Raw genomic sequence first — 9320 nt, 5'->3', positions numbered from 1 at the left:
CATATAGTATATTCTTATAAGAAAGTATGGTAGAATTTTACAACAAGGTCAGATTAATTAACAATGAGAAATACGTTTGCTACAGTATTTATTAATCTTTGTTAGCATTAGTATAAAAATACCATAAAATAATATTAACATATACAACTCTTGATTTAAATAATGTAGTAAATGATATGAATTGATAAAAATGCTTTATTAATCCTATGCTATTTATCACTGATAGTCCATGTTAATTAATGTAGTTTATGAGTGTGAACAAAAAGAATTTAGTAAAGTATTACCAGAAGTATAAAATACATTGTACAAAACAATCAAAAGCATTGCATAGATTTGACATATACACTAGTCAAAAGTTTTTAAATGTTTTTTAAAGAAATCTATTCTGCTCACCAAGCCTGCATTTATTTGATCCAAAGTACAGCACAAATACTCTGAACTATTTTTTTTACTATTTAAAATTACTATTTTTTATTTTTATATATTTTAAATAATTGTAATTTATTCCTGTGATCAAAGCTGAATTTTCAGCACCATTACTCGAGTCTTCAGTGTCACATGATCCTTCAGAAATCTTTGTAAATGCTGATTTGCTGTTGAAAGGAAAATGTATTATTAGTACTATTATTATTATTATTATTATTATTATTATTATTATTATTTAAAACAGTTGAGTAATATTTTTCAGGATTCATTGATGAATAGAAAGACCCAAAGATCAGCATCTGAAATTAAAAAGTTTTGTAACATTATACACTACTATGCCATTCAAATGTTTGGAGTCAGTATAATTTTATTGGTATTTTGGGGGGAAATTAATACATTTATTTAGCAAGGATGCTTTAAATTGAACCAAAGTGATGAAAAACAAGACATTTATAATGTTACAAAATATTGCTATTTCAGACAAATGCTGTTCTTCTAGACTTTATTCATCCAAGAAAGCTGAAAAAATTATACTCAGGTGTTTTTGATGTTTAAAGTCAGGTTTGTAATCACAGAAATTAATTACATTTTAAATAATGTTATTTTAAATAGTAAAAATAACTGTTTTGCTGCACTTTGGATCAAATAAATGCAGGCGAGCAGAGACTTCTTTTAAAAAAACATTACAAATCTTACTGTCCAAAAACTTTTTACTGGTAGTGTAAGCAGGAGGCCAACCATGATCTAAACTTCGTGTCACTGTCAATCCCAGACTGTCTGTTTTATAATATGGCTTAAACTTCTGTATTTGAATTGTTACATAAATTATATGATTGAGAACATCTGAAATCCCTCACGCGGAAAGTTTTACTTTCACTTTCGTTTCTGTGAAAAGCACTCAGCCAACGTGTCTGCTTCGGACTGGCTGCTGCATAGCTGTGTACTTCGAGGAGGTGTGAACAGTTTCTATAGGAGGAGTATAAATAACGGCTGAAAATCCACGTTACATAAACTGCTATAGACTGCTCCCAACCTTACACAAATCATCAGTATGGTAAGTTTTTTATTGTTCCTTTCAAAAAATATTTATAAGTATATATAAATTATTATTATTACTACTGCAAACTAGCAAGCATGCAAATATTTAATGAAATGTGTGAATCCATATTTATGTGAAAACACTATTTAAGAGTGATGTGTAATGATGTTTAACAACGTGAAATAGAAGTTCCTTAACTTTTACTTTTCCATTTCAGTAACTATTTAACACATTATGTTGCATTAAATATCATGTATGTTCATGATTTAGATAGATTTATAGACAGATTGAGGATAATAGACAGAAAATTATATTAAAAAGTGTCACTGAAGATAAATGCATACCAAATACGTTTAAGGACATATGTACTAATGTGTCTTGTATTGAGGCTATGGTTGTAGACACAAACATTTTAACTATACTGTATTTTAAGTTAATCATTAACTCTTAGTTTGTGCATGGCAAGGTAAGCTCAAAGTTCAGGCTATTGTATTTTATTATTCACCTCACCTCTGTAAATAATTTGTTTATGTAAGAGGGTGTGCCAGTTTCCTCAGGGTAAATAAAGGATGGGTGGCTAAACAACTTGCTATATAAATTGATAATCTGCAAGCAAGGTAATAAAATAATAACTGAAATCAATATCTGCATTTATTTATTTATTTGTCAAGTAGCTATGTATTAGATGAGAAAATGCACTGCATAACTATGACAACATAATTAAAAATAAGACATTTAAGGTTCATAAATATGCATTGCACGGTCCTAAATAAAATCAAACACTGTATTATATTGTGCAATATACAGTTTTAAAACTACAGACAGGATTTTTTTTCACAAACATTCAAGTGTTGATATGAATTATAATACCTGAATGTTTAAAAATTAGATTTTGGTCCTTTTTTGGTCTGTCCTTTTGTTACTTTTTATGTTGTTTTTAATTATTAGACTGCTGTTCAAAAGTTTTGGATCAGTATGATTTTTAATGTTTTTAAATAAGTCTCTTCTGCTCATCAGTGCTGCATTTACTTAATCAAAAATACAGAAAAAAATATCATTGCTGTTTAACATAATGGTTTTCTATTTCAATATTTTTTTAAATATTGTTTATTCCTGTGATGCAAAGCTGTATTTTCATTTGCCATTACTCCAGTCTTCAGTGTCACATGATCCTTCAGCAATCATTGTAAGATAAGTTATTCTATATTTATTAAAGAACCATAAAATAATAAGCAGAACCATAAAAAAGCAGAATTATTTTCAACAGTGATAAGAAGTCAGCATATAAGATTGTTTTCTTAAGAATCACATGACACTGAAGACTGGAGTAATGATGCTGAAAATTCAGCATTCCATCACAGGAAAAGAAAATTACATATAAAACAGTTATTTTATATTTAAATAATATTTCACAATATTAATTTTTTTTCTGGATTTTTGATCAAATAAATGCAGCCTTGATGAGCAGAAGAAACATCTTTAAAAGCATTACAAATCTTACTGATCCCAAATTTGGAAAATTAGGGGAAATCTAGGAAAATAAACCAAATTAGGTTAAACGAACATTAACTTTGGGACTGACCTTACTTTTAAAAAGATATTCCAACTAAACTCACATAAAATTAAAAAGGGGATGGGTCAATAAAATGACGTTCTTAGATTAAGTTAAGTCAATAGTCAAAGCAAAAAGATAAGAGTCAGTAGGTAAAATGATTAAGTCAACATTTCATTACAGTCTATCTATTTGAGCAACAGCATTTGTTCTCCATCAACAGATCTTATCCGAGGAGAGTGAAGGGGATGACGACGATGATGATGAAGAAGATGACAGAGGTGCTGGAGTAAGTGTCTGCTGCCAAGGGTAAACAACTGCTCCAGACCTTGATGCAGCTAGTGTTGAGAAAGACCCAATAGCACGCTGGATCAAACCAACTGTGTGCAATTGCTGATACAAGCAGCAGCCAAAGCAATCACACAGCTTCAGTTGTGACAAATGTCACAACCCAAGTACCTCCCACGCCATGTGTGTCCATGGCAAACCTGACACGTAGACCACAATTCCTCCATGGAAAACGGTGGACCTCGCAATTTTCCCGCTGTGCAGTGGCAGCACCATCGCTTTTCTTCAGAGCGGCTCTGCTTTCTTTCTGTTTGTGCAACCCCGAAGAAACCATGGAGAGATGAACGAAATGTTCTTGGAGAGGTGATCCCTGATGAGAGCTGCTGGTCCAGAGGTTGGAAGATGTGAGACAGTTTTTCTGTGACACAATCGTCCTCAATCACCATTGTGCCATCGAGCAACGCACATGACTCCAATGCAGGACGCACTGTTTCTGCAAAAGGTCTACAGTAGTCAACAATCCATTAAGAGACAAACAGAAAATGGGCTGGATGGGCATTTTGTACGATGTACTAATGGATGCATGTTGCTCACTATTTACAGGGAGGCCATGCCCTTTTGAAGCCCAAAGTGTTAAGATATAATCAGACTATGGCTGCTTGATCCAAAAAGCTCTCTGGTAAAACCAGCAGAAGGTTTCTGGAGCAGCGGATCAGGGTTAGAGGTAAAAGCCCACTGTTTTTTTTTTTATGTTCTTTTACTTCATTTTGATGCCACGTCAACGCCGCTCAGCCATAGAGATCATGATCAGAGCGAGATGACATGTTCACCAGAATAGGGTTCACAGGCACATCAGTTCTGCAGGTTGTGCTGACTTTGTTGAATCCACTGGTTCAGATATCTTACTAACACACAATATGACACACTGCTGAATTTCACGCACAGGTGTTATCGCAGTGCTGTTTAACTACAGTTACACAACATAGGTAACTTACCTGTAATGAGACATGGTCTCATACAGAAGAAGGTCCTAATCAAAGGACCTCTAAAGGTCTAGCCAGAAATGAAGCCTAATAGATGCGACACAACATCAAAGGTCATCATATCCTATTGACAGCTCATTGTTTTCTTGGTTAAGTGACTAGGGGGGCTTTAGAAAGTGATCTGTTTAGTTTTTTTTAATTATGCAGATGGATATCTGTGCATCTGTCTGCCTAAATGTTTCGCTTTCTATAATGAGTCACACGGAAACCTCCCCAATTATATGTTGTGAAAAAAATAAATAATTAAAAAAACCTTTGTGTGTTTGTGCTTTGATGGAGATAAACTCTAGGTCAATATTTTAAATGTGTGCATTGTGTTTTGTCTGTACATTTTTAAAACTTTGGGCTAAATTAGAGCATTCTTGGAATTTACGGTTTATAAAATTTAAGATAATTTCAGTGTTATTTTAGTATTATTTACATACTATTACTATATATTAATATTCTAAACTAGCTTTTGTTTTAATATTTTCATCATTCTAGTTCAGGTTTTAGATTATTTCTAGCTTTGTTTAATTTCATTTCAGTAGTAGTTAAAAATACCAGCACTGGTTAATTCATAAATGCAATGAAAAATACTGTATATAAATGATATTTTAATCAATAAATTGTCATAAATAATTCTATAAATTAAACAGAAGTTCTATAACTAACATTTTATTGAATTGATTATTAATATTAACTAATGTTTTTGGATACAGTCAAACCATAAATTATTCAGACACCATTAAAACATTAAAAATCTCACTGATCCCAAACTTGTGAACGGCAGTGTATATTTGGTTGAAATAGGAAAATAAGCCAAATTAGGTTAAATGAACATTAACTTTAGTACTGAACTTACTTTTATAAAGATATTCCAACTAAACTCGACAAATTCACATGACTTTAAAACGTGGCTTTAAAAATGCTAATAAAACATAATATTTAATCTCAGTCAAAACAAAAAGAAAACTTAAGTCAAAATATAAAGTCAACATTTCATTACAGTGTATCTACTCTATTTTTGATATTTTTTACTAGTGGGTGCAGGACACTAGTTCATTTATGTAAGTGAGGATAGCAAAATAAAGTGAACTTTATACCAAAGTTATGTAGACATTATACCAAAAAACGAACCATCAGCATAGAGATTTTGCTGCATTGTTTATTTTGCAAAATGTATCCACATATTGTAGCACAGTACTACTTAAACTTATTGACATGTAGGAGTGATAAAGAAACATGACTGAATGAGAAAATAAAGAATGGAGTGAACGAAGATTAACAAATGAAACCTTATTGTAATGTGTTACGCAATTGGTCAAAATAAAATTTGCTATATCAACAAAGAAAAGAGTGACTGAGATTTTTTTTACTGACTGTTTAAATGGCTGTGGGATGGGCCGACAGAAGATCAGGAATTTTTTAAGAATGCAAAACATCAGGAAGCAAGAGAAACAGCTGTTTACAGATCAGTTGAGGGTGGGAACAGTGTACCAGTATAAATGACAGAGAGACACACTGATCTGTCTTTTCTTGAGCCTTCTGCTGCCAGATCTACAAGGTAAGACAGCTAGTTATAAAGATCATTTATCACAATTACTGTTATTACTTATGTATTTTTTTTTACAAAAATGTATTTCCTAAGTTTTCATAATATGTTTTCAATCATCAAAATTAAAAGATTTGCTAACACCTTATTTTAAAGGGGTCATCGGATGCCCATTTTCCACAAGTTCATATGATTCTTTAGGGTCTTAATGAAAAGTCTCTAATATACTTTGGTAAAAAAAATTCTCAATAGTAGTGTAAAAAACACCCTTTTACCTTGTCAAAATCAGCTCTGCAAAATATCAGCTCGTTTTATCGCATGGGCCCTTTAAATGCAAATTAGCTCTGCTAGCCCCGCCCCTTTCTGCGGAGGGATTACGAGCTGTAATGTTTACTTTAGCTGCATTTAGCCGCGTTTATCGGTGAAACTTGCCAACAAGCACATTATTAAGAAAAGGCCATTTGCAAAGATGCATAAAAAACCCTTATACTCACTTCTGCTGTGGGTGAAGCTGCATCACGAATGATTCACACAAACATAGATGCATATGTACATTTTCCTTTTAAAAACGAAAGTAACGTTGCCCTCTGCCTCTTAAGCGGCTTAGATGTCGGGGGTAAAAGACTATTGCTATGTTCATTATTACATCCAACAACAGAACACCTCAGTCGCTCAAGAGTCTCCACAATGGTGATCGTATTGGGACTGTTTCAGCTCAGTGAGGGCGGGTCTAAGGTGAAACGCTCATGTGATTCGTCAAAACGACAAGAAGCTGAGAATGACCTGATTTTAAACAGGGGATATTACTTTTAAAGATTACAAAATTCCACTGGGTGGGTTTTTATCATTGTAGGCTGGTTGTGTACATAAACTGCCAACACACATTAATGTTCAAACAACATGTAAAAGTTAGTTTTGCATCCGATGACCCCTTTAAGGTTTCCTAAACATGTACTTCATATATGCATAATTACTGTATATGCAAGTAACCATAATCCTAACCCTTAAACATATAATATTTACATGTAGTTAATTAATATTACTCAGTACTTAAATGTATAATTACACTGTAACAAAGACACCTTAAAGTGTAACCAAAAGTGTTTTGTCACTATGTTAACATGAAAACTGAATCATCTTAACAGGTCTATGGTGTTTCCTCTGTGGGAGACGCTGTGGAAACTTGACTGGTCTTGTAGCACTAATGTGTGAGTATATCAGATGTTTTATAGTATAATAGCCTATACACTCTGAAAAATAAAGGTTCCAAAAGGGTGTTTTTGCAGTGATGCCATAAAACAACCATTTTTGGTTCCCCCAAAAACTGTTCAGTGTACAGTTTCTAAAAGAACCATTTTGAAGAACATTTTAAGAATCTTAAGAACCTTTTCTGCATTTAAAAGGTTCCATGGATGTTCAAAATTCTTAATTGAACCACTGAGTGAGTTTAAGAGTGAACAATGACTTTTTCAAAACCATGATTTCTGACACCATTTGCATTTCCTGTAGCTAAATGGTTTTGTTGTTTGTTCTAGCTTCATGAAGGAGGCGAAGTTCATGTAAATCCTTGCTGCCAGGGGCGGGGTCATCTGGCCCAGTGTTATTCAGAGGAGAATCTCATTTGCATTAGTCTCCATCTTTGCTGGTGTCCAGATGCGCAGAGGCCAATGCCTTAATGCTACAAAACACCTTACGTGAAGCCTAACACTTTACGTAAAGCCTGATATCTCTCATGTGAAGCTTGGCATCTCACGTGAAGTCTACTACAAAGTCTACAAAATGAAGAACCAACCAGGAAAAAATGCGCCAATGCATCTGATGCTAAAGAGAACCAAGAAACCTCTTTAACACATTGTTGACTCATGAGTATTGCTAAAAGAGAACCAAGAAACCTCTTTTACACATTGACTAATGAATATTGCAACAAATGTAAAACATTTGAAGAAGTGTACTTTTGGTGAAACCTTCAGTTTCTGCATTGCTTGGTTCGGTTGGTCCAGGGCCCATCTGATAAAACAAAAAGCCCTAACAAATTTTAAATAAATAAAAATAGTAAAATCTGCAACAAAAAAATATTGGGCTGTGTTTATTTTTACATTTTTAAACCAATTTCTGATTAATGTATTAACCATAGCAGGCCACTACCAGAATATTTTTAGACACTATACATTGAGGAAAAAAATGCAATCAGTAGAGAAACAAAGTATACATCTATATAAAAAAGCTATAATATATAAAGTATTGCATAATATTGCTATCACAACAGTCAAAAGCATTACATATATTTGACATAACTCTCCTTGATCAGGGGGCCAGTCATGATTTTAACTTTCTCATATGCATCCTGCCACTGTCCAATATCTTTGCTTTCATTTTTCATTATAATATGTGACCGTGGACCACAAAACCAGTCTTAAGCAGCATGGGTATATTTGTAGCAATAGCCAAAAATACATTATATGGGTCAAAATTACAGAATTTTCTTTTGTGCCAAAAATTATTAGGATATTAAGTAAAGATCATGTTCCATGAAGATATTTTGTACATTTCCTACCATAAATATATCAAAACTTAATTTTTGATTAGTAATATGCATTGCTAAGAACTTTAAAGGCGATTTTCTCATTTAGATTTTTTGCACCCTCAGATTACAGATTTTCAAATAGCTCTCTTTCAAATAGCTTCTCAAATAGTATAAATCTCAATTTTTAAAATTTTTCTTTGTCCAGGGTCACACATGGCTTATATTTTTGGCTTAAACTTTGAGGTGTCCTAGTTACAGTGTAATTTTATAAGTACTGAGCAATATTAATTAACATCATGTACAAGGTTAATGTTAGGATTAGGGTTTGATTTAGTATTAGTTGTATCTATTTATGTTATTACTACAGCAAATATATATAACAAGTTATAGTGAGATTTTTTTTCTGGCTGAATTGTTATATTAAATGATTTAGACATTCTGAAATCACGAGCAAAGTTTCACTTTTGTTTCTGTATAAACACTGAATTTAAAGTGCCTGCTTTGGATTGGCTACTTCCAAAACCATTTGCATTTTTTTTGCATTTTTTTTTTTGCATTTTTTTTTTTTGCATTTTCTGGGAAGAATATAAATGAAGTAGAAATGAAGAGGATGTGAAGATTGACTTCTCCGTGAGTGAGGTCACACTGCTTTACATTCAACTGGACTGAACTTTCAATTAATCATCAGCATGGTAAGCTTTCTTAAATGATTTCCTTTAAGAATATTAGAACAATACAATACATTATTTTTATTATTGCAAACCAATGGATTCACTGGTTAGTATGCTCGTTTTCAATGATATGTGTGGGTCCATAGTTAATTATGTGAAAACATAATTAAATAAATGTGTCACTGGACCACAAAGTTGCACGGGTATATTTGTAGCAATAGCCAAAAATACATTGTATGGGTC

At 32.6% G+C, this 9320-nt stretch overlaps 1 long non-coding RNA gene across 1 annotated transcript; it reads left to right on the top strand.

Moving 5' to 3' along the window:
• Nucleotides 1-7025: 7025 nt before the first annotated feature.
• Nucleotides 7026-7955, top strand: LOC141345155 (uncharacterized). The gene is made up of 2 exons (XR_012356957.1): nucleotides 7026-7090; nucleotides 7418-7955. It is a non-coding gene; the product is annotated as an uncharacterized lncRNA (long non-coding RNA).
• The last annotated feature ends 1365 nt before the right edge of the window (nucleotides 7956-9320 follow it).

The sequence above is a fragment of the Garra rufa genome, chromosome 11, assembly GCF_049309525.1.
Source record: "Garra rufa chromosome 11, GarRuf1.0, whole genome shotgun sequence".
In the NCBI taxonomy this organism is placed as follows: Eukaryota; Metazoa; Chordata; class Actinopteri; order Cypriniformes; family Cyprinidae; genus Garra; species Garra rufa.
This window is presented reverse-complemented; position numbering and strand designations above follow the sequence as displayed.